Genomic DNA, 24,159 nt, shown 5'->3' with positions numbered 1-24,159 from the left:
TTTTTGCGTTAAGTAGGAACCAGGGCCTCGGCAAAGTCGGCACACTCGTAAAATACCAAATGTAAATCGCGCTCTTTTATGAAAACGAGAAAAGGACTGATCTTTTTGCAGAATATATCAATGGTTTATTGGTTTTGAATAGCACTGCTTAAGCAAACTTATTTATTTGATATCGTGTAAATATGCAGTAACGAAGTAAACAGTACACAAGAACATTAATAATGGTCTCTGAAATAACGGGCTGATTTTATTATATTTTAATACTTGAATACTTGATACATTTTTATTAATTTTACAGGATATAAGTTTATTTATAGCAATACGCAAAGCTACGTACATTAACGATTTTATTTGGCTTCATACTACATTGCAACATTCAGTGTTTTTGGTTTATGGTTACGTCACTATTTGATATCAGACTTGGTTTCACAAAGTTTAGGTATGGTACTATTGAAATAAAGGGAAATGAAATAATAAAATTTAATACAGTCTTTGATCAGATATGTTATAGTCAGGGACAGAGCGAGCTTATCTAACTTTATATCGGTGCACTGAGAAATACCTTTTGGAGCATTTTAAACATACTTATAATAAGAAAGCAATCATATAAATTTTGAAACGCTTTATAAGAAACGCAGTATTATAATCTTATGTTATATTTGTAGCTATAACTAGCTCATAACGGGCACATATACTTCTTTGATTTGATTTGAAGCCTACTGCTTTATTCTCGAGATAGCCACGATTGACTCAAGGGGATGAATCCTCTAGGGATTCCCAATAATCTATAAACTGCGTACCATCCCCAGACATCCCTTCGAGAGCTACAATGGATCCACCGTCGTACTAAATCAAGATTTAATATCGCATTATCTGAAGATGCATACACTTGGCGCATATGACCTTTTTTATATCGTCGCTATAGTTAGTAAGATAGAGTTTATGTGATGCTATGATGGTTGAACTCCATACTTTATATTATGTAGGAATGTAATACTAGTATGAGAAGTAATTTTGGGAGACTATGCCATAAAAGTCGTTGCCTATCATATTTAATCATAAAGACTCGCGGAAGCTGCCAATTCCTGCTGTTGCTAGCGTGCGCGGAGAAAGATTTACTGAGTAGCCAGTAGTTATAAATATATCTTTCCTTGAGGTCTTAGTCACCCTATATCAAGCCTCGAAGGCCATATATCGACTATCTAATTGGCCATTATTGACTCTACAAAAGATAAACAACTTACGGGTGCACTTAAGTATATGTTTAAGTATTTACGAAAGTAGCTACAATTTGTAGCCGTTTATCTTGTTTTTTATTGCGGGTATTTTGCCTTTGGGGAACAACCCTCGCGGAGTCTTTTGGCAGTTGCTCGTGTACGCCACTTATAACTTAGACTAAGTATAATAATTTATACCAATGTATTCTGGGGGAACAACCAATACCTACACTTCGAGAGGTAAAAGACTAACCCTCATTTTTTTGCTGTGAAATTGTACAAAAATACCTTTTAACAGCCTAGTCCACAGTGCTCATGTGCATTTTTTATTGCAAGGATTAGAAAGGTTATTATTAAGGATATTGTAGTGCGATAGCTACTTTGATTAAGATTTAAATTACAATCCAAGAAACCTTAGAATAAACCGTTTAAGTAGATTAACTTAACACTAACTTAACTTGTTAAACTCCTCGAGTGATCCAATAATATAGGATTACATTTAAATTTCCAATACTTTTGATGTCTGCAATATTTATTATACGCAGTAAAGGTCACATATAATTTTGACATTCATTTTCTTACATTTGCTTGCCGTCCCTTTATCTAACAAATAGATTGTCTGACACTTCGCCGAGTTGTGAAACTGAATGCAAGTATTTATTTTCTTTGCCTTTAATAATTTGAAACAACACCGTCCTTTTGTGGTAAAAAGCAGTTTTATAAATCTGTATAAGTGTATAGAGATAAGATTAATGATGGCGACCCGTATTTCACTTTGGTTTGACCTCGTCGTCCCGGACAACGCAGCATTCACAATTAGTAGCACCGCGTGGAAACGCTTTGCCATCTATATGGCTAGTTAAAAAGTTTAAGCTTTTCTCGTCAGCATGACAGACGATTTTCAACATTTTTGGCTTAAACCGCTTTTAAACTTTAATTTCTATTTGATATATTCGCTTTAGTCGCTGTCTATATTTTGTACTCAATCTGGAAAAGTCCGTTTTTGTTTATTTTTATAGGGCATTTTATTATTGTAGATTGAGGTATTCTTGGTTTTAGTTTGTAGATTGAGATCAATCTTGTTAATTATTTCTTGTGCAGACTTACATTTATTTTTCAATAACAATAATATCGTCTTTCCATGATCCTTGTTAGCTACCTACATGTCTAGCTGTTATTACCGGCCAAGCAAAGATACAAAGTTAAAGCTCATAAGAATCTCCATCGTGTACGTATAATTTACAATCTAACAAAAGTGCGTAGCTTTCTTACTGCATTATTCTTCATACATTCACATGATTGAGATCTTTTCATTCCCTACCCTCTTTTTGCCATCCTTTCAGAATATTTTCGGGAATAACATTTTGTGTAGGTAGTACTCAACTGGTTGAAGATAATTTTATAAAAGTAATGTAAGATTATAAGTAATTTGTACAAGTTAAATTATATGAGACGTATAAGAGTTTAAGAAACAACAAGTAAATTAACTTTAGCCCACAGGGATTAACTCTTTAAATACATTAGTTATTGTCGTCTAAGTAGTTTTTCAAAAAGTTATAAAGAAAAACAAATCTTTAAAACAAGTTTTAAGTAAAATATGTATAGAGGATTATTTGTATAACAGTCGTACTACCAGGAGCGCAACAAGGCCTTGGTAAATCTCACGGACTAATAAACGAACTTGTCCTTCGTTGTTTGCGCCTCTACGTGTCTCATTAGTGATAACGAACTAACTGAAATCAATGTGCACGTACTACGGCAACTCATTCTATTCACGAATAGAAATTGAACACTCGATCAGAAGTTTTATAAGAGACTAGCCGACCCGCGCAACTTCGCTTGCGTCACATAAAAGAGAACAGGTCATAATTTTTTCCCGTTTTTATAACATTTTTCGTTGCTACTCCACTCCTAATGGCCGTAGCGTGATGTTATATAGCCTAAAGCCTTACTCGATAAATGGTCTATTCCTGAGATTAGCGCGTTCAAACAAACAAACATACAAATTATTCAGCTTTACAATATTAGTTTAGATATTAAACTAAAAAATCATAAAACCTTCGATATGCGCATTTAGATCAAACGTGTGAATAATCGTAATGATATGTTCCTATTTCCGCTTTTGGCGCTTTATACATCGTAAAGGCCATTAAAGCCGATCGTTCTCGAACTCCTAAATTAGAGGAGCACAGTGGTATACCACAAAGTTGGTTATATTTTGTGTATTCGTCCACACGCAGCCTATATCACCCCACTTTATTGATACAGTTCTGTCACGCAACGACTTATATTCATATTTCTACCATAGCCGGGAGAAGTAATTTGGGAAACCATAAAAAGCACTTCGTATATTACCCATTGTTTATATTACAAAGTGTTTCTATTTTAAAACTGAATCAATGTTGAACTCTGTTAGTGTTTCAAACCAAGTCTTGATTTTGAAGTTTATATGAATCAATACAGCGCTCAACTAGGTATTGTTCAAAGAATCTATTACTATTCTTTATTTGTCACCATACTAGAAAGATGAGAGAGTGCATTTCCGCATTATAAGAAAGAAGAAAGAGATAGTAATTGACGTCCCTAAGTGCCAACTTTGCACGCTCCTAACACCCACGGCTAAGACGAACGCACACATACTTACATACTCGTAACAACTGCACGTACACACACATACTTACAAATCCTTTTCACTTAAGGGGTGATTCTAACTCGAAGTGACATTATTACATTTGTTTGTAGGCACTGGCACTGAGAATGTTTCAAGAAGCCTTGTTTAGTAAAATCACACCATTTTAGGCAAGTTCGTAACAAAATCGTTGACTCTGAACAACGCGGTTATCCGTTACCTCTATTGGCACTTTATACGTGCACTGAGTAGTAAGTAATCTTAGTAGCTATTACACTCCACTCTCTTTCAAGCTGATTTCCAGATTCAACGGTAATATACCTCTTTAATAGGTTGGGTAATTACCTCTTAAGTTAAGTTATTATAGTTGCGATAGTAGCGGCTTTATAGCGCTGCGGGGAAACTGTGAAAATACAAGTACTTAGGATTTTATGCGTAACTTTAGTTTTATATATACGCGTCGGATGAGAGCCTGTTAGATAAATCGGACGGCTCTATTGCTCGGAAACAGAACACCCCTTGCACCCTATCCGGTAGAATTGCCCCCGCACATTGGGCTCTAATATCGTTATTGGGGACGGTAGGATTAGTAGACATTCATCTGTATGGACTTGCTTTGAGCCCCCTTGGCTTTGGAAATTATCTATATTTTGTCAAACACATTGGTTGGCTTCGACGGTAAAAAACTATTTTCCCGATATTGTTACTTTTTGTACTCTATCTCTATTGGAAATAATTATTGAAAACGACACTGAACAAGGAATATTAAATTAAATCTGTATTAACCATAATTGAGTGGGTACCAACTCAGAACAAAAAGTTAAACAAGCAGTCTAAAAGAAATTTATACTTATTTAAATGAATACAGAAAGCGATCTCTATAGAGTAACACTTTAAAACATATCGCTGAATGTAACAACACCTTATTTTTTAATATTTAGAACTTTTTGGGACCTCAAAATGTCCATTGTTAATTAGGTTCGTGTTTAAATTTCTCTCTGTACTAACTAGGAATGTTTAATTACATAAGTGCCCATATCTCTACTGTAAAATGGATATTGCGAAACTTACTGGACTGAGAAATTCCTTTCTGGGCACCTGCGTAGAGCTAAGACCTTGTAGATAGTTATAGGAAAAGTTTCCCCATTTTTACACGTTGCTTACAAAGAAAACAAAGTTACGTGAAGTCCCTTACAATAAATCGTGACACCTTCATATAGCTTTTTCTATAGATCATATCATAGTTGTGACTATCAAGTATATGGTGAAAACTAAAAAGTTATGGTAAGGTTCGGGTGATGTTTCAAATTAATGTGAATAAAAGGTGTTTGGTTCGGGTTGGATGATGAATGGGCGACCGCCGCGCGCCCTACGCCATCGATCCACTGAAGGGGCAAGATTCCAAAAGACAATTCATGTAAATGTGGTACGGTGACGCACCTTATCGTCTGTACTATAACCTTTTTATGTGAACTACTATTACACAAACAAAAATATTTGTCTAACTGAGTCAGGCTTGGAACAATATCTGGATATTTTTCGCATTGGCGTACTTCAAAATTCCAATACGAGTTTTCGTTTATTGGGGCCGGAGCAAATATTCTCTCCGCCCGTACGAATAGCCAATGATGAGGTACGAAGTACATAAGTACAATTGTCTGGTCCGGAAAATTGAAACAGATGGGATAAAAGTGCCTTGTTATTTACCCACTTTATTTAAAATATTGTACAGATATAATTCTAAAACAGCTTTGTACGCTATTCTGTGTTTGTTAGGTTTTCAAACCAAACAAGTTTTCAATAGCAATATTTTTTTAGTTTCAGGGCTCGATAAGTATTTAGTAAAATAATTTCGTTTCATTCAATTAAAAAACCGAAATAAAACATATAGCAAATAACTAAATTGCAACATATTTATGATAGCTGACCCGCGCAACTTCGCTTGCGTCACATAAGAGCGAATGGGTCAAAATTTTCCCTGTTTTTGTAACATTTTTTACTGGTACTCTGCTCCTATTGGTCGTAGCGTGATGATATATAGCATATAACCTGCCTCAATAAATGGGCTATCTAACTTTTTCAAATCGGACCAGTAGTTCCTGAGATAAGCGCGTTCAAACAAACAAACAAACAAATAAACAAACAAACAAACAAACTCTTCAGCTTTATAATATTAGTATAGAAATGCGCTGATTATAACTATGTTTATTTTACATTACATGTTCTAAGTAAGATATGTGTGTGTATATCACCTCCTTGTTAAACTTAGGTAAAACGAAGGTTGTAGTGCTTGTTGTATGTTAACAACTTAATTAAACATGTTTTCCTTGATGTCATGTTCAGATTAGTTTGCGTTGCGATGTTAACTACTAGGTACTTGAACGAACGCCGGGAATATGTAATTTCTAATTCAAATACGTTACTACAATGTCGAAAGGATTTCATGATGGAGAGAAACTTTCTAAAGGTCGTTTTACTAAGTACATTGTTACTGGTAATCAAATTGTATTTGGTTATTTTTTAAATTCTGAATGATTGTTTTGAACAGATTTGTAGTTGAGTAAATTGTTATTAATCTTTAATATTATTTTCAGGCATTTATTTAGAAAAAAAAGCTACTGATACATTAAATAAGAAACTATACGGTAAGAAACGTTCTCAGAGCAGGCTATAATTCAATTTAAAAGAGCAGTTACTTTAGTTTTCGCAGAAAAAGTTTAATAAAAATCTGGAACACGAAATTACATTTTCTGAACTTTTATGAAATATTATAGCGAATAACGTATAGATCTATTCCAATTATTGGATATTTGAGATTAGGTCAAGTTAAATTTGAAGAAAGAAAGAAAATTACCGACACGTTTTATACCATTATATACACGAAACCATTTTGTACCATGCCCCGATTTCGCCACTTAATTATGGTGAGGACATCAGGTGAAATTTTGACTATTGTTTTAATACATTAACGGTCACTTTATCTATCAGAAAGGTTATCCGTGAAACGGGCCTTCAAAGTTATAGCTTCTTTCGTCAACGGTGGTATGTTATTACATCGTTGTTTACGCCACAAAGATTTTGGTTTGAAGTTTAAGGCGGTATTCATGAAACTCACTCATCTTTTCCGCACCAGTGGTCGTGAGCTTTTCAATATCGCAAGTTGCTTACGCCTGAAGGAGCCATTGAAAACCACTTGTGGTTTCAGACAAATGTGCGGTCGGTCATGCCTATCAACTTAAGAGTCCTCACTGAGAATAAAGTGAAGTAACACTACGCCGAGTTCTTATTTATGTGGCAGTAGAACAAGTTGACAAAAATATGATTGTAGGTCCATAAAATCTATTTCAAACAGTTGGACACATAAAATTACAAAGATAAAGACTAAATTAACATAAATAAATGTGAATATTAGTAAAATATTTTTTTTTTTACTACAAAATGTTACACGTAAAAAGCACTATACAGATAAAACAAGCTAGTAAATAAAGCTGGTCAAAAGATAAACTATGACATCAAAGGCGTTTTAAATGTAGAAAACTTTTAGAATTTTGTTCATAATATTCTTTATTTTATTAGTAGTTTTCAGTATTTTAGTTCAACACAGTTCTGATAAAGTCGCGCTGATACCCATGTGCCTACGTAAAATATTATGTATCCCAGAATAAGTGATATACATACTTAGAATAAACATTATATATACGCACTACTTCTTACTACCTCCTACTTGCAAGCAAACGTAATTAGCGAAACGTAGGTGTACAAATCTTCAGTCCAAACCTTTAGGGAAATATAGGGAACGTTAGATTTAATAAGATTATATTTATTACTATCATATAAGCTAGTCTATGTACCTTCGCTGAAATAATATACAAATGAAATTGTTATTGCGAAGTTTAATATAATAATATTGAAGAATTGACCAGGAAAATTTTAGCTCCTACACTGGTTAATTCTGAAGTGTCGTGTAAGACCGATGCCATGAACGCCTGGAAAATGGCCGCTCCAAACACGGATTTACCTCGAAACTTGTTCTCTCAGAGACAGTGGGACGCGCCGCTCAGCAGTTTGATTAAGGAAAATATTTTATTAACATCTTCCACTTCTGCTGAGCGTGCTCGCCTTCTGGCTGTGGGAGAATGGGAATCGGGGCTTTGGCTTCAGGCTCTCCCTTCATTTAACGTAGGTACCATGCTCGATGATACCACGTTCCGCATCGCCACATGTCTTCGTTTAGGAGCCTCGTGTGTTTCTCCGCATCGTTGTCACTGCGGGGAAGCTGTCGGCGAGCTCGGGCACCATGGTCTATCATGTAATAAGAGTGCGGGTCGTTTCCCGCGTCACGCCCACCTAAACGACATAATTCGCCGGTCTCTTGCCACCGCGGGTGTTCCAGCTCTATTAGAACCCAATGGGCTGGCGCGCGACGATGGGAAGAGGCCGGACGGTATGTCGTTGTTGCCTTGGAGTATGGGCAGGCCCTTGGTTTGGGATGCAACCTGTGTCGACACCTTGGCGCCTTCCCATATTCCAGGTACGGTGGGCGTTGCGGGCGCTGCTGCCGCATCAGCAGAAAACCTCAAGCGGCGCAAATATAGTAACATTATTGGTAATTACGTATTTGTGCCGTTTGGGGTTGAAACCTTGGGACCGTGGGGCCCGAGTGCTCGTAGTCTCTACCGAGAGATTGCGAAGCGTCTCGTCGATGCTACGCGTGACCAGAATGCTGGCCTTTACTTTGGTCAAAGAATTAGCATTGCCATCCAACGTGGCAATGCTGCCAGCATTCTGGGTACGTTACCAGTCGACGATGGTGAGGAGAAATTCTACGACGCGTGACGCACTCCTTTTGTATCCATATTTTATATTGTAAATATATTGTATAATTGTAAGTATGTAAATATTTTGTTTTTTTTAAATTATTTCTAGTTTAGTTTAGTTTTTAAAAGTTACTTATAGTTAAGTTTTATTGTAATAAATTTCTGTACATTACCATCAATAAATAATTCTTTTTCTATTTATATAATATTGCATGCGAGTCCTTGCACCGTCCGAGTGCATGAGCACTGGATCGGGGTTAAGGATAAAATCGAACAGAGAATATGAACTATAATACATGTACAGCTATTATATGTGTATGAATAAATGTATTGAAACCAATAACTGTATTCATTCAAACAATATTGGTAATCAACGCTCTCTAGTAGTGCAATATAAAAACTTGTTGCTTTTAGTGTTTTTGTCGAAAGCTGATTTAATTCATTCGTTAGTTTATTCTGAAAAATGGAATAAAGAGATTATGTAAAATCTTCTTAAATTCAGTGTTACTACTTTTCGTATTCGAATATTTCAAATAGGAAAATATCAATAAGTGAGAGGTTATATTTTAACACGTAGGTAGTTATCCTTTAAAAATAAAACTACTACTACCTAGTGAATATCAAGGAATCTAAAGATTTAGTATTTAGTTTAAACGTTTCTAATATAAACAGTTTCATGTTCCAGGAATAGATAAATTCATACAGGTTCATATACAGGTTTATTCTCGCTACAAGGTTAGCTAAAGATTCATTAAGTATTCTCGCAACTATGTTCACCACTAACCCTGAAATGTCACCGGGAACATAGTCAAGGATATCTGTAATTTTCTCGACGATGTCGCAATCTAATAATAATATAATTACTCTGTACAGATAACAGGGATAGTTAGTTCGTTACTTGCTTAGTAATTCTCTATTTCAAACTAAATGTAAATTTTACATGATTGACGCAGAACCACAAAATTATGTTTGTTAAAGTAAAACATTGCTTGTACTTCTTAGTAAGAAATAATTCATCAAATACAGTCGCTGAGTAAACATATTTTTCGTTATGATTATTAAATGACGTCAAGTTATTTTGGGACTGTAAATACGGAAAATTTTGGTTTTCCACGAAATGTGTAAAAGCTACGCAGAGAATTCAAAGTTTTTTATTTAAATATTCTGTTTCAAAACGGTAAAAGTATACTAAAACAATGAGAGATAAGATATACTATAATGTAATTCATATAGAGTATGTTTAAATTCACATAATGTTTCATATAATCGATGGGAACAAGTATTACTTGAAGTGATATGAACAATAGCTGGAGGGGTGCCAACTTACGTAATCAACTTTCTTCGTGCTCGAAGTGCAACTTGGTCCGTTAAGTTGTTCGACCTAACTGAAGTTTGTCGTTACGGAATGTGTGAGCCTGTTAAGCCTTCATAATTATGATATAAATAAAGTTGAGTATATGGCCATGACGTCACCAGATTATACCGTCACGAATTCTCATATCTCTGTGAAGTAGGTATTACAATAGGTAGATACTAAATGAGTACAGAAATCGTCACCATGCTATTATAGTAGTTTACTTCACAGCTACGGGCAGTTTTATGTCCGCTGTGAAAATAATCGCGGTTTTATAATAACAAAACAAGCGAGCTGTTTTTACACAAATGAAAATCCCGCAGTTAGAGATTTTCCGCGATAAAGCGACAAGAACAACACGACGAAACGTGTTTTCGGAAATGCTATTACAGGCGGTTACTGGAATAGTAAGGTGGTATTACTCAGATTACTTATTTATCGATACATGCGTAGGTGCCAAGTGTAAATAGATACCAAGGTTTTTACGGCTCTAAATCTTTTGTAATGATGAGTTTTATCACAAATTATATAAGTATGTATTTATGTTTATCAGTTATTTGGTTAGCATAGTACAATCTCTGCTTAGTTTGAAATTGCAAATGACCGTGTATGAGTTGTCCAATGATATTTATTTATGATATTTCGAATCAGTCTTAAGTCAGTTATTTTCTCATTTTACGAAATGATATGCCCTAGTTTTACAAGACTTTTTATGCCTATCCAGTAATACGCCACTTTTCTGTATTTAGCCAGAATAATTACCTCTCTTCCCTCATAATCCTCATATCTCTCAGACAATGAACTTTTACAACGTTTTTATCTGAGTTAAAAGTTAAGAGGGAGTAAAAGAAAATGGCTTAACATTAAATCGTTTGCAGTATCTTAACAGGTGAAGTACCCGTCAGTCTGCGAGAGGGAAATTTGTCGGGAAGCAATTGTTCGTTGGAAATACGTACAAGTTTAATGTAGACATTTTTGGTCGACCTACATAGTTAATCACTGGCGTTCGGGATTGGTCCCAACCGTACCTGGACCGACTGATTACTTGTATTTTCAGAGATCTGTATTTTTTCTAATGATTGTTTGGTAGAGGTTTTTAGGTCACTGTATTTCTCTAATGAGTTTTAGTTTGATGGCGCTCACTGGGTACCTAATTTAGTATTTTGGAGGATCCAACAATTTGATAGTCCGGGTTTAATGTTCTCCATAGAGCAGATAGTTCAGTAATGCGACATTTAACTTAACTCCAAATGGTAAAATGGTAACGTTGTTGAATAAGTTTAAGCAGTCAAATCAGAGCCATGTTAAGCATCGAGGCCAAGTTTAAAAAAATATCAAACATATATTGTTATTTTATTAAAAAATTACAATATTTTAGGAACATAATGGTCAGTTTTCTTTATTTATTGGTATTTTTTTGGCTCTACATTGTCTAAAACTCAATATTCTACCTCATTTTATATATTTTCCAATGCTATATTGAAACTTTTCTCAGTTCAATTCGCAGATAACGCGCATATAGGAAAACTTTGCCTGTTCAAGTGGATATGGAGAACATTTAATATTGTTCGTGGCATTGAACTGCATCACAACTTCTGCTATTTGGTTTTGTTTGAGTAAACAACTTGTATACATATCAACATTTTATTGATTATTATTAGACATGTGTATTCATAGAAAGTCGAACTTAATGATATTTACAGGTTTAATAGAAACTGAAACTCCTTTTATCGGAGAAACTGTAAAAGAAATGTTTAAGTTGAAAACAAGATGACATTTTCAACTAATGAGTTTAAATCTTGACTGGTTTGACTGGTCGTAGCTCGGATACACGATACTTATAAAAAATCTAATTTAAAAAACATAGCAAAGAGCTACATACATTTTCAACTACGTCATAGTTTAGACCAGCAATAATTTTAATTGCAGCCCGCAAGCTCCTGGTTTGCGGTGAAAACTCATTTAGATATTTTATCTCATTTCGCCGCAATAAGCGTTCTATATTCGTAGTATTTGTTTCCAAACTTGACGTTGTGGAGAGCAATCCACTCCCGTCTGTATTGGAGACCGACGCTAAGAGCCCATTGTTTGTTATGAAAACGCCTCCAGTGTGATTGCCTAGTAAACGCGCTCTTGCCAACACGCTTAGGTATTGTCCACATTCAGTGCCCCCTCAAAATATTTTTATGACCAGTCCTTAGGACAAGTAGATGTAAACCAGTTTGATGTTGACGACCAGCCCTTAAAAGCCCACCGATGAATAGGATGTAGATATTAAAATCATTGTACTACATTCCTTGAATAAAAAATTATATCTTGATTTATAGCTAGTCTCTGTTAACGTTCGAACAGCATTGTATGTACAATTTAATTTGGCTATCATTTACAACTATTCGAGTTTCTATCGAATACACAACGGTCATTTACTTTTACCGATAAAACTATGAAATTCATTTCTATAATTACATATCTGGTTATTATACAAATTTCGAAGTGATAAAGTCCAAACTGCCGTTTTATTACGTCATGGCCTGTCGGAATGAGCGTCCAGGGGGAGGTTACCCCATAATTACGAGAATAATAACTTTAATAAGTTATACGAAGTTTCAAACCGAGTCATTATACAGTCTCTAGACAGGCTTTATTTGTTTACCGTTAGTGGAGATGGGACCTTGGCCCAATTAGTCGCGATGTCAGTTTCCACAGTGGCAGTTGCGACTGTGACTGCGCACTCGGCGGGCGACACACAATAGTCACAGTGTCACACTGCCTCAGCCTCTGTTACGTAATATGAATGGAAGCCAGTGACGTGCGCTTCCGCTCCATCTATTTTAAAATACTACCTGCTCTACATGAAACGAATGTTCCTCCATGTAAAAGAGAATATATTATTCTTGTTTTCTTTTTCGATATCTAACTTTCTGAACGCTAGGAGTGAACCTCGTGGGCGGTGAATATACAGACCTCTGACATTAACACCCACTTCGGTGTTAATAGTAGTTATGACGTGTAAATATCAAGCCATATATACTACAAATATATTCTTATACACGTGATATATGTATGTTTTATTAATAAATGCTTGTAGATGAAATGTCATTTATGCATTACTATTTAAACACATACACGTATAATTGTTAGGTTTTTGATGTGAAAAGACATAAATTCGGTTTTATTTTAAATAGAGACCTCACGAATTACGATTTAAAAAAGCACGTTTTATTTTATACAACACAAAAAGTAAACTAGTCGTCAGTAATGACCTTATTTATGTCCTTTGAGATCGTGACGACATGTCCGGTGTAGTTTGAAAGAAACATAAACAATGTTTTTACCCTGAGGTTGGTTTCAGAAACCTAGTAGTGTCAAATACCCAGGTAATATGTTTAGAACCCCACGAGCCGAGCCTCTAAGGAATTCTCTAAGAGCTAGTGACGTAAGGTTCCGTTTCCTAGACCTACTTGTACCTATTTACCGTGAAAAATACAAAAGTTATGCTAATGTAACAAAGGGAAAAGTTCTGTTCCTTTATGTCTTGAAAAAATAGCGCCTTTTTATATTTATAAAACGTTTAGTATTGAATAACTTGTATCCTGCACGGTATAGGGAAGAATTTTATTCACATAATCTTGGGGTTTAAACAAATATTTACGTATATATATCTTGCTTCATTGATTTCTCCGTTAATTGCAGTTACGGTTTTTTGGTTTATTATCATTTGATATTACATGTTTTTGATTATAAAGAATTAAAAAACATCGTAGAGTTATTTAAAAAAAAGGAATTCAATGTCTTAATACCCATTGATAAATTAGAGTATGTACTTAATCATGTATAACTTAATAAATATCATAACGTAAATGTTAAATACACATTTGAACAAGTCTTTTTCAAGCTAATCATATTACAAGCGAATAATAGCAGTAATTTTCCTAATCATTCCATTGAAGATTAAATTAGGGCAACGATATCTTGCAGTTATGATTCAACGATAACGGTATTTTATCCAATGAGAGCTAGCTTATCACAATTATCTAGAGACAACTTCAGCTCTGAGCTATAATTGAAAAAAAATCTACAGCCAATAACTAGGTCAAAGAAACGACTACAATACACTTTGATATAATAACACAACTGAGTGATCGGTCAAAGTAATGCCTGTTTAAATGATATTTCAAATAATCAAACTCATACTTACTGAACATACATAACGTACCTTTGAAGTATCATAACGTTAACAAATATTGACATTAAACGAAACGAGTGCGGTCTATAAAATAAATGTTCTGCATTTAATATTATTTTGTTTGTAATGGTTGGCTTAAGCGAGCTTTTAGTACTGATTTCGTGGTTGTAGAATCCCGCATTTATAGATCATATTTTAAAGTTATAGCCCGCTCACGACCTTGTCGGAACGGTCGTTTCGTTCAGCCTGAAGGCAGATTGGGTAATACCTGCCTCCTAAGGAAAACGATCCCTTACCTTTGCTGATTTCGCTGACGGCTAGATGGATCTTACAAACTTCTCAAATGTCAACCCACGGTTTCATGTTCAAATAACATTTTATTATCTTTGATGATATCTACAATTTTCTGAAGAAAGTTTCGAATTTTGATTAGCAGCTGATAAAATTCAGTGGGTCGTGTCGCTGTAGAGAACATAACATGTTTCAGAGTCGGGATTCGTTAGGATTACGTAGGTGCGAGGGTTCACAAAGAAGAATAGCTGTAACGTGTACTCCCGAGTAAAAAGATATATCTTCATAAATTTTGACACGCTAACTTGTGATTCAATTTCACGCACGTAATGGATCAACATCAATAACGTTAGATGTTTCCCCGTGAGTAATCTCGCGATGTGGTATTTACCTACACGAATATTTTACTTAGAAACAACAGTATATTGTAAGATATTACCATAAAATTACACGGAATACACGTTTTTCATCAATATTATTTTAGGGCTGGATTTAGGGAATGTCTAACACGAGTGTGCCTTGCTGGCAATTTAGTATCATCGTTAGAAATTGAAATATTCTCTGTGATTATACTAACTTTCATCTTTATTTTCGAAGTTTGGAATACTACAGGGCAGTAACTCTTAAGACAAAACAGATGTCTTGTTTCGACAATTTCGTATGAAATATTATTCAATTAGTCCGAAGCTGTAGTTAAAACCGAACGTTGCGGAAATAACGTGCTCTCAAAGATAATATTTTAACCAAGCTTATTTGTTTCTAAATATCATGTTGCCATATCTTTATTTTAGTTATAATTTTATTTTTATAGTTATAATTTTCGACAGATAAAAATTATATCAGCGGGTTACAGAGGACATTAGAGTTATTGCCAACGACGTTTAAATACATAGCTTCAGGCGGTGTAAAGCTAATATATTAGTTAATGCATGCCAGAATATTATCGTTATCGGTATCACATCTGCAGACATTGCCGTAGATTACGATGTCGCTCGTTTTCTCGGGTGGTGTAATACATACGTACAGCTCATCGTTAGGCCTGCGGTCTTGCGGCTAGGTAGCGTCGCCGGCGCGCCGCTCAGTCTGCCCCGACCACGTCATTTACTCCAAGAGTCCTTATCGATTGACAAATACAGCCTTATAACGATGAATGAGTTGTACACACAATGAATCTGTTTTTCTTTTGTGATTTATACTTTCTTTTCTTCCAGCGTAAACTATGATTCAACTGGCTCAATGTTACGAACGCTATTTGGGCGGATTGAGATCTTTATCATTGGAGCGTGGAACCACATTTTGGTTTTTACACAGAAATACACAGTGTAAATCTTTCAGCAAAGCGTATTCCGTAAGGTCTCAAACTTACGGAATACGTTAGGGTAAATATGCACGGTCAAAGCTCAGCTACCCTCATACAAATCACACTGCACGTCCCTCTACAGCGCTATGAATGGGTCGGACATACAAATGATATCATTCTGGGAAGGTTACACATTCACTAGATAGTCAGTGTACTCAGTCGGTATCACAAGACAAACAAAACAAAACTGTTTTCACACAGGACGTATCGTCGCAAAAATATGGAAATGACAGATCATTCCGAAGAACAAAGAAAACTTTTTAACAAAAACAACAACTGCTTATAAAGCCAGCCGAAACGACGAAAACAGGCCTCGATTTATTTACATTTTGGTATTAAATAAAAGTAGGTGAGCTTTTTGGAGCCTTTAATTAATTAAACAGACTTATGTAGAAGTAAAATTGTAACGTTGTTCGTATTTACGTATTAATATGACCGTAAAAAAGTAATAAACATATTATGTTAGGACTTATAAAGGGGCCTATCGTCTTAGACAGGCTGTAAACCTTGTATATTGATGGGGAAACGGGCTCCTTATAGAATGAAGAGGGTTAGGGCTTAGCGTCTATCAAACTGGTTACTTGTAAGGACACCCCTTGAAGTGTTCATAATATTTCATAATGTTTAATGTGAACTAATAAGTAGCGAAAAATAGAAAAAATATAATTTTCATTAATCTGTATAAAATTAAACCTAATTATAATTCTGATTGTTTGTTATCAGAGGTTTCTTGGTTTGGAAAAATAATGTTTTTTGGGTTTTCCTGAAAAGGTTAGATGGTAAGATAGCGGTATATTAGCACCCACATTTAGCTAATTACGTACGTTTTCGGACTCACGAAATAGAGAGCGAGTCGGTAAATGGTGACTATTTGTAATTCTGGGCTACTATAGAGAATTACTAATATAAGCATTCAAAAAACCTTGCTTTACTGTATCATTGACATTATAAGAAGTCTCCGTGTTATAGATTCAGAATGTAATCTATAAGACGTAGACTAAGTAGAAGACTGTGGTAGGTCCGATTCCAGTTATAAACTATTTAATTCGATTAATACTTGTTTTGAATTCTGTGGTACTTTGTGTCGGTTGAACATAAATTGTATTTCCTATGACCCGAAAGTATGTTCAGGAGCAGGCTCTATAACATATACATATGTGTATGTATATAAGAAATGACAAACAAAAGGTGCTTATATAATAATGTCCTCCTAGCCGATACGGCTACGGCGGTCAGTTTCATTGAAACTGGCCATCTGTGCAGGACTTTGTTTGTAGTGTCCAAGTGTGTGCACAATACACATGTACACTCTCTATTCCATCACTCTCATAGTTTGGTGGGACGGATAACCGACACGACCAGTGAGAGGTCAGGCGCAGGACCGACGGCTTTACGTGTTCTCCGAGGCACGGAGGTCTTCGACCTCAACTTCCCAACTCCGGGCAATCTATAAGAAATTCTTAACAGAAAATCTCAGAAAAGACTTTTTGGCCCGACCCAGGATTCGAACCCGAGACCTCTCGCACGGCAGCCTCATATACTACCGACCGCGCCACAGAGGCAGTTAATATATATTTAATACAACTTTAAATATATGTTTAGTATTCAAATATTGCTCTCTGTTAATTCTCATGTGAAATAACATAGGATTGATGTTGTGTTAACAGCATTACAAGTACATATACATAAAGCTAATTGCTGTACGTAGTTCATTAAACACGGCGGGAATGGCTGCTTTGATCAATTCGTTACACATAGTTGAGTTATTAATTGTATATTTAAACATAGAAAATATTTAAAATGTTATTCAATTAATAATTTTATTGACGTCATTTCGCACATATTCTCCGAATTTGTTTCCAGAAATATTAAATACGATATTTTTCACCGTTTAAATTTCTGTTCCATTATTCAGGATGGCTTATCTATTGCTGCATAAAACGAACATTACATAACTCCGGGCTGAAATTGAGAATAAATAAAACCAAACTAATTACTTTTAATCGGACATCAAAACCTGGGATCTGTTTGATTGGTAGTCGTATTCACTACCGCTCGGACCACATAGTCTGTTCAATGTAAAAAAAAAAACAATATTTTTAAAAGATAACGAGGTCCTATATTCGGGCAGCGGTTGGTCCCACGACAAGATTTTTTCTCCAGATATTCAGTTCGTAATATCAGAAACTCGTAAAGAATACGGTTTCATTTTTGGTAAATTTATTATTCCGCTGTCCGGAGTATAATTCTTGAGGGCGAATTTCGTTTGTAATCCCTTTTCAGAACAGAATGATAACAAAGGGCAAAATTGTTGTAATAAACAGTGTTACAAGAAAGTCTACGTAGTTCGTACAGATGTGAATTGTGGCCTTACTCAAAACGATGGATGGGCAAAACGAGTGACGGATTGAACGTCGAAAGACGGACAGCGAAATCGAGGGCAACCACAACACAGATGGCATGACGACCCAGCCCTTTTCGTTGGGCCTTGATAGAAATAGGCCGCTTAGTATAGATACAGACAGAAGTTTAAGAGAATAAAGAGGACGCCTTTACTCAGCAGTAGGACACTATAGAAAGCGAACGAAACTAGCAGAAAAGCCTTTACGTTTTCCGAAGAATTGTCCCCGTTTACTGCTAACTCGAGAGCTCTTCAACAACACTGAATACGTTCAGTATCTCAAATGTACCGAGAAATTATTATAAAGTAGCGTTTCCCTCCACTTTCGTTCATTTCGTCGGTTTGAGAAACTCTTTTGTAACTCCCAAAGCCGTTTGTGTTGGGCACGCTTTACTGAGTCTTTTGAATAATAAAGGACAATTTATTTGTTTAAAAGAAGGTAAATGAGCCTATTTTATACATAATTGTATTTTATACAATGGTAATAGGTTCGAGTCCTTAAAATCTTTGACATTGAACATTTTCCAGTGTTTAAATTGTTACAAAACTTTATTTCTTTTAAAAACTTGTCTAAATGAATTAAACAATAAGTAAGATGCTGGTAATTAGACCTTATTTCTTTGGACTATAAAGAAGTTTTAATTGTTAAGATCGTGGGATTCATTGTCATCATCACACAAATAAACATAAGACTTAAGCCCTAATTAAAAATACCATCCTGCAAAAATCAACGGCTACGGCTGGCTACGGTTTCGTAGACGTGCTACGAATTTATCAACACGCTTTATTTCGTAGTCCTCTCATTTGTTACTTTAGGAACTGTTTATAATACTTAAATAGAACTCCTTTTTAGGCCAATCTAGTAAACACAACTAATTTATATCAAGTTTTCTACATAAAGTTGCAGCATGTTTCATGGCTCAGACCATTTTCTGTCAATTTGCGTTGTTCTTGGAGTTTTATAAAAATATGGATTGGTTAAGGAAAGTGGATGGAAACTGAAAAAGCACGGTGAAATGTTTGTAAAGAAATACACCTCGACTCACCCCTTTGGGGAAAAAGGCGATATTATAAAAATATACGAATCGGTGTCAAAGGTGTACGTAAAATAAATCTAGCTTTAAAGTATATTATCTTATGAATTTATGGAAGTACTACGAAGGTATGGCACAGGTATGTTGAACATTCGGTGTAAAAATAAAGTGTATAACACACGTCCCGTTACGTTCAGTTCAGAGGGGGAGAGTTCAAATTACAAAATCGATGTTGATACAATATGTTGCTACGTAAGGCTTCACTAGTGGACGGGTAATAACACTGAAATCGAACACTTTATATAATCGTACTTTAACCCCAATAATTATACGGCAATTTTAATTTTATATTTTTCACCGGTCCTTATAGAGGGGGAGCAAACCTTATCTTGCCACAAATTAGGGGGTAAGTGGCAAGTTTATTGCCACTTACGAGGAATATCAAACATTTTTTTCATTGGCTTGCGGTGAGATATTGTAGTGCGATTCTGCAGAATCGGTACCATCGAGTTTCGGAAGTTTGACATTTAAAACATGCCTCAAAAAACAAAATTCTACGGCGATCGCTAGAGGCGCTAAGCAGGATTTTTTCGATAGATAGGTTGTCAATAGTATAGAGAATCGCACACCGTGCTACTTTACGGCTCATGTTAAATATGATTATCCAGACTCATTAGGTACGGTGTGAATGATATTAGGCTCTAACAATTAACCGAAGAGTTAGGGGTGTCTTTGTCAGTTTTCCTTCGCGTTTCACCTGTGCGAGAGTTTATTTCAGGCACAGTACAGTAATTATTTAAACATAATCTTACTCATAACATTTTTCAACATAATCTTTTTTTATAAATTACGATAAGACATAAGAAGTGTAATGAGCCTTTGATATAGTTATCTTTTTATGCGGTTCATAGTATCGCTTATAATGCCATCAAGATACTAACAAAAGCTTGACGGAGCGTAGGTTGAGTACGGCTATTATAGCTAATGGCAGCTGTTCATTGTCCTATTTGTCTTTGTCGTGATCTCTGTGTCTCTTTCGTGACAATTTTCCACTGGACTTCAAAATGCTAAATGTTATCGATGACAGCGAGTAATTAATTTAGCGGGATTAGAATAAAATGAACGAGCTATTTTTACAAAATGAAATTATGAATTGATAGAAATAAAGGTTTATTCTTTTCTAAATGTGGTTTTATTAATGTTACAAGTAAGTGTTATATTACATTATTATTACAAAGAATGTGGCAAATAGTCTGCTGTTTTATTTTTACAGTTTTACTGCTCCTCCTCCTCCTCCTCCGAGGTGATGGCTTATACATGTACCTTTCGATATCCAAATAATCTAACTCGATACAACCTTGCAAAATAATATGAGCTACGATTTTCAGAAGAAGAGCCGAGTAAATGGAACCGAGAGCAAAGGTTGTTATGTATATTTAGTTGAACATCAGAATGTGCTGTAATATTAGCCTCATTAGGTAACAGTTCGCGTCGCGTAAATGCACCCGTGTATTCTTGTAGCACGTTATTTCATGGCGGTCGACAAGTGGCGCTTCCTATCGCCGCGTTCATACCGCGACGCTCACAGAATTTATTATTAACCACATGAGTTTCCTCACGATTTTTCGCAAAGGAACCTATACTCTTTGTACTGTTTGTCAGTCGTGATAAAAGATTTAAGCGTTGTTCATGGTTATAGCGTTTGTTTGAACTTACATCGTGGCCTCACGACACTCATGTTTATGTTCGCTTCCTTCAGTAATTCGCTTTTTTGCTGTTTTGTTTCTAGGTTAAACCTAGAGTCGGCGGCGTTGTTTTTATTTCTATTTTATTGTTTATTCATATTGAATTTTTCTCTGTGTTATATATCAAACAACATAGCAACATAATAATATGAGAATACGATTTGTATACCCCACGACAAATTAAGAAGGAAAGTATTTTGATCGTATTTTGTATGTAAACCCAGTAATGGCTTGCGGTATTCTGTGTGGTGAGTAAACAATAATCGCAAATATTCATGTTTCTAGACTTCAAGTACGCCCTGAAACCCAAGTATTACATAAGAAACAAAACTCGGCTTTATACGCTCCCTTTGAAAACATTTTATTCGTAAACTTTATTATCTCTGTTGTGTTATTATTTTGCATTGCTTGAACATTTTTTACGTTGATAGGCCCTACTTATATCTTGGGAGCTATAAGTTGATGACAAATAGACTCAGAGGTACCTATGGGGAAACGTTGAAGTATTATTATACCTTCACGTACGGGAGATAGGGTGTGTACTGAAATATGCCGAAAGGAACCAGCTGTAATATCTTTAGCTTTAGAGCAGTCCAATTTGTTACTAGCCAAATTACAAATGTAATTTCAGAGCAAATATTTGTTTTAATGCTTTAATTTATTCGTGACTTCTGTACAATTTGTTGGTTAATTGAATTTCAAATTGAACATTCTAGGTAATTGTTGGATTCTAGAAACTGTTTCTAGAATATTGTTCTGTTTCTGAAATAATATTTTGTAATAAATGATGGGAAAAAATTGATTTAATAATATTCTTTTTAATAGTCCCTTCATTTTGAAGAGTAGGTATAACTCTTAACTCAACTTCAGAGGTCTTTATAAAACAGGAGATAAGATTTTTCGGTAAACAATTATTCTATATGAAAAGAATATGTGTATGTATATAATAATATGTACCTATGTAATGTAATGTAGTGGACTTCTGTCAGGTAATTGTTTGAAGTAGCCGCATAAGCTATTATGCACCAGTTTGCGCATTGCTTCATAATTAGAAAAGAATAGAATAATTATTTATTTGTTCTGTTTCATATACACTGTCATAACTCATACTACACTACTACAGTCCGAGAAAAAATTAATGACATTTTTTTTATAATTTGGACATTGAAACTGCAGTAGTCACTGAGTGACCTACCGAACTGTCAAATGTTTGTATTGTAAACTCCTGGACCACTTAGAAGGTTTGACATGGTGGATAAATTAATTTGTTTCGTTATAGTACAAGTTGTAAGCACTGCCCGGGGACTAGGCCTGTAGGCAGAGAGCCAGTCTGTTACTAACAATGCGAAGTTTACTTCTGTTTAATGTTTAATTAAACTAATTGGACTTTATTGTTAACACTCGATTTTAGTTCATTTGAACGATTATCGAGAATCACTAAAGCGTAGCTGTATGACCTGATTATACATAAAATTTGTGTTTTTACCAGCAAGTCGCGATTTTGTTAATAATATTGTTTCCATGATCACAATGGTTAAGGTGCTACCATAGCATGTTGTTACAATAAAATTCGAAGCAGAAACGTGTGTTATAATCTAGATAAATTCTACACGCTAAGACTCTCTACTAGGTTGTCGACCTAGAGTATAAATATGTTTTAGATTTACTATTTCAACTAAACTAAACTTTAAAATCAACTCTACGCCGATTGCTCTTAGCCGGGCAATAGGAGGAAAATCAACATAACTTTTACATTACACTGACAAAGTTGCGATGCAAGCATCCTGAATAACCTATTTAAATAAAAAGTTAATCCCAGTTCTAAAGTAGATCGAGAAAGAACTTTTCTATTCAGAAGATAAGCAACACAAAGTATACTTTATACTGTTCAGCGGTACACGCTGCAAAATAATCTAAATAGTGCACTAGTACAGTGAACTACTGCAGCCTGGCTTCATTAATTAAATCTCTACAAAGATAATGAGTGCGCCAGTATGTATTTATATGTAGTTATAGGAATATGTATTTGTTCGTTTGCAATCTATCGTACTAATATGTTTTGTGGGGGAAATTGTATATTAGTAATTATTTCATGCAAATTAACCTAATGTATTATTCCTCTCTCACGCAAAAACTAATGACCAGATTTGAAGATAACTTGTTACAACAGAAATTAAAAATTTGATAAACACAAAGGATATATTTAACATTTAAACACCATTATTCGTAAATGTATGTATGCATATATGCTTGTTACTCTATCACCAAAATCTTATTGAAAATATTTTCATAAAATTTGATGTACAGATATTTTATAACCTGGACTACCACATAGGATATTTACTTCGTGAAAAATCTTTCATCACGGACAAAGCCGCGGGCAGAAACTAACTATAATACAAGTTGTTGCCCGCATTGCCTTTTATTGCTGTGTTCCGCCCCTATGCGCCACAACATAACTATACGCGCACCATCGAACGCAATCATTGTGATCCTATGTCCAGGGTTTGTTATTTCACGTTTTTAATTAATGTAAAATAAATGGACTGTATACATAAATATCATTGGACAATTCACACACGTGTATTTGGTTCCAAACTAAGCAGAGCTTGTACTATGGTAACCAAACAACTGATAAACATATTTATATACTTTTAAATACATACTTATATAGACAAATTTACAACCAGACTCAGGCACAAATAATCGTGCTCATCACACAAAGATTTGTTCCGAGTGGGATTTGAACATGCATCGCTACGGTTATTACTAGAGGTAACTACTTCAACCACTGCGCTAAACGAGCAGTTAAAGATATAATACATATTGTCATGGATCAAAAATGTATTACGTTATATCAAGGATATACCAAAATAATATAATAATTTATTGTATTATTCTCGTTTGCTACACTACGAGATTCTACGCTATGCGATGCTATACGAGAATTAAAATTATGAAATTGTGTACACTAACTAGTATATTATATCTTATATCTTAGTCTATTGAGACTGATAGGGACAATTTATTAGGTTATAACTCAATCATTGTACTTGACATAATGCTCTAGGCTGTTAATGTACCACATGCAAAATTCTGCCCATCAAAACTCCAGAAATGTAAAT

General features: G+C 35.0%; 1 protein-coding gene across 1 annotated transcript in view; it reads left to right on the top strand.

Moving 5' to 3' along the window:
• Positions 1-24,159, top strand: part of Schip1 (Schwannomin interacting protein 1) — a 65,409-nt gene that overhangs the window by 509 nt on the left and 40,741 nt on the right. The window lies entirely within an intron of this gene.

Source organism: Anticarsia gemmatalis, chromosome 3 (assembly GCF_050436995.1).
Source record: "Anticarsia gemmatalis isolate Benzon Research Colony breed Stoneville strain chromosome 3, ilAntGemm2 primary, whole genome shotgun sequence".
Lineage (NCBI taxonomy): Eukaryota > Metazoa > Arthropoda > Insecta > Lepidoptera > Erebidae > Anticarsia > Anticarsia gemmatalis.
This window is presented reverse-complemented; position numbering and strand designations above follow the sequence as displayed.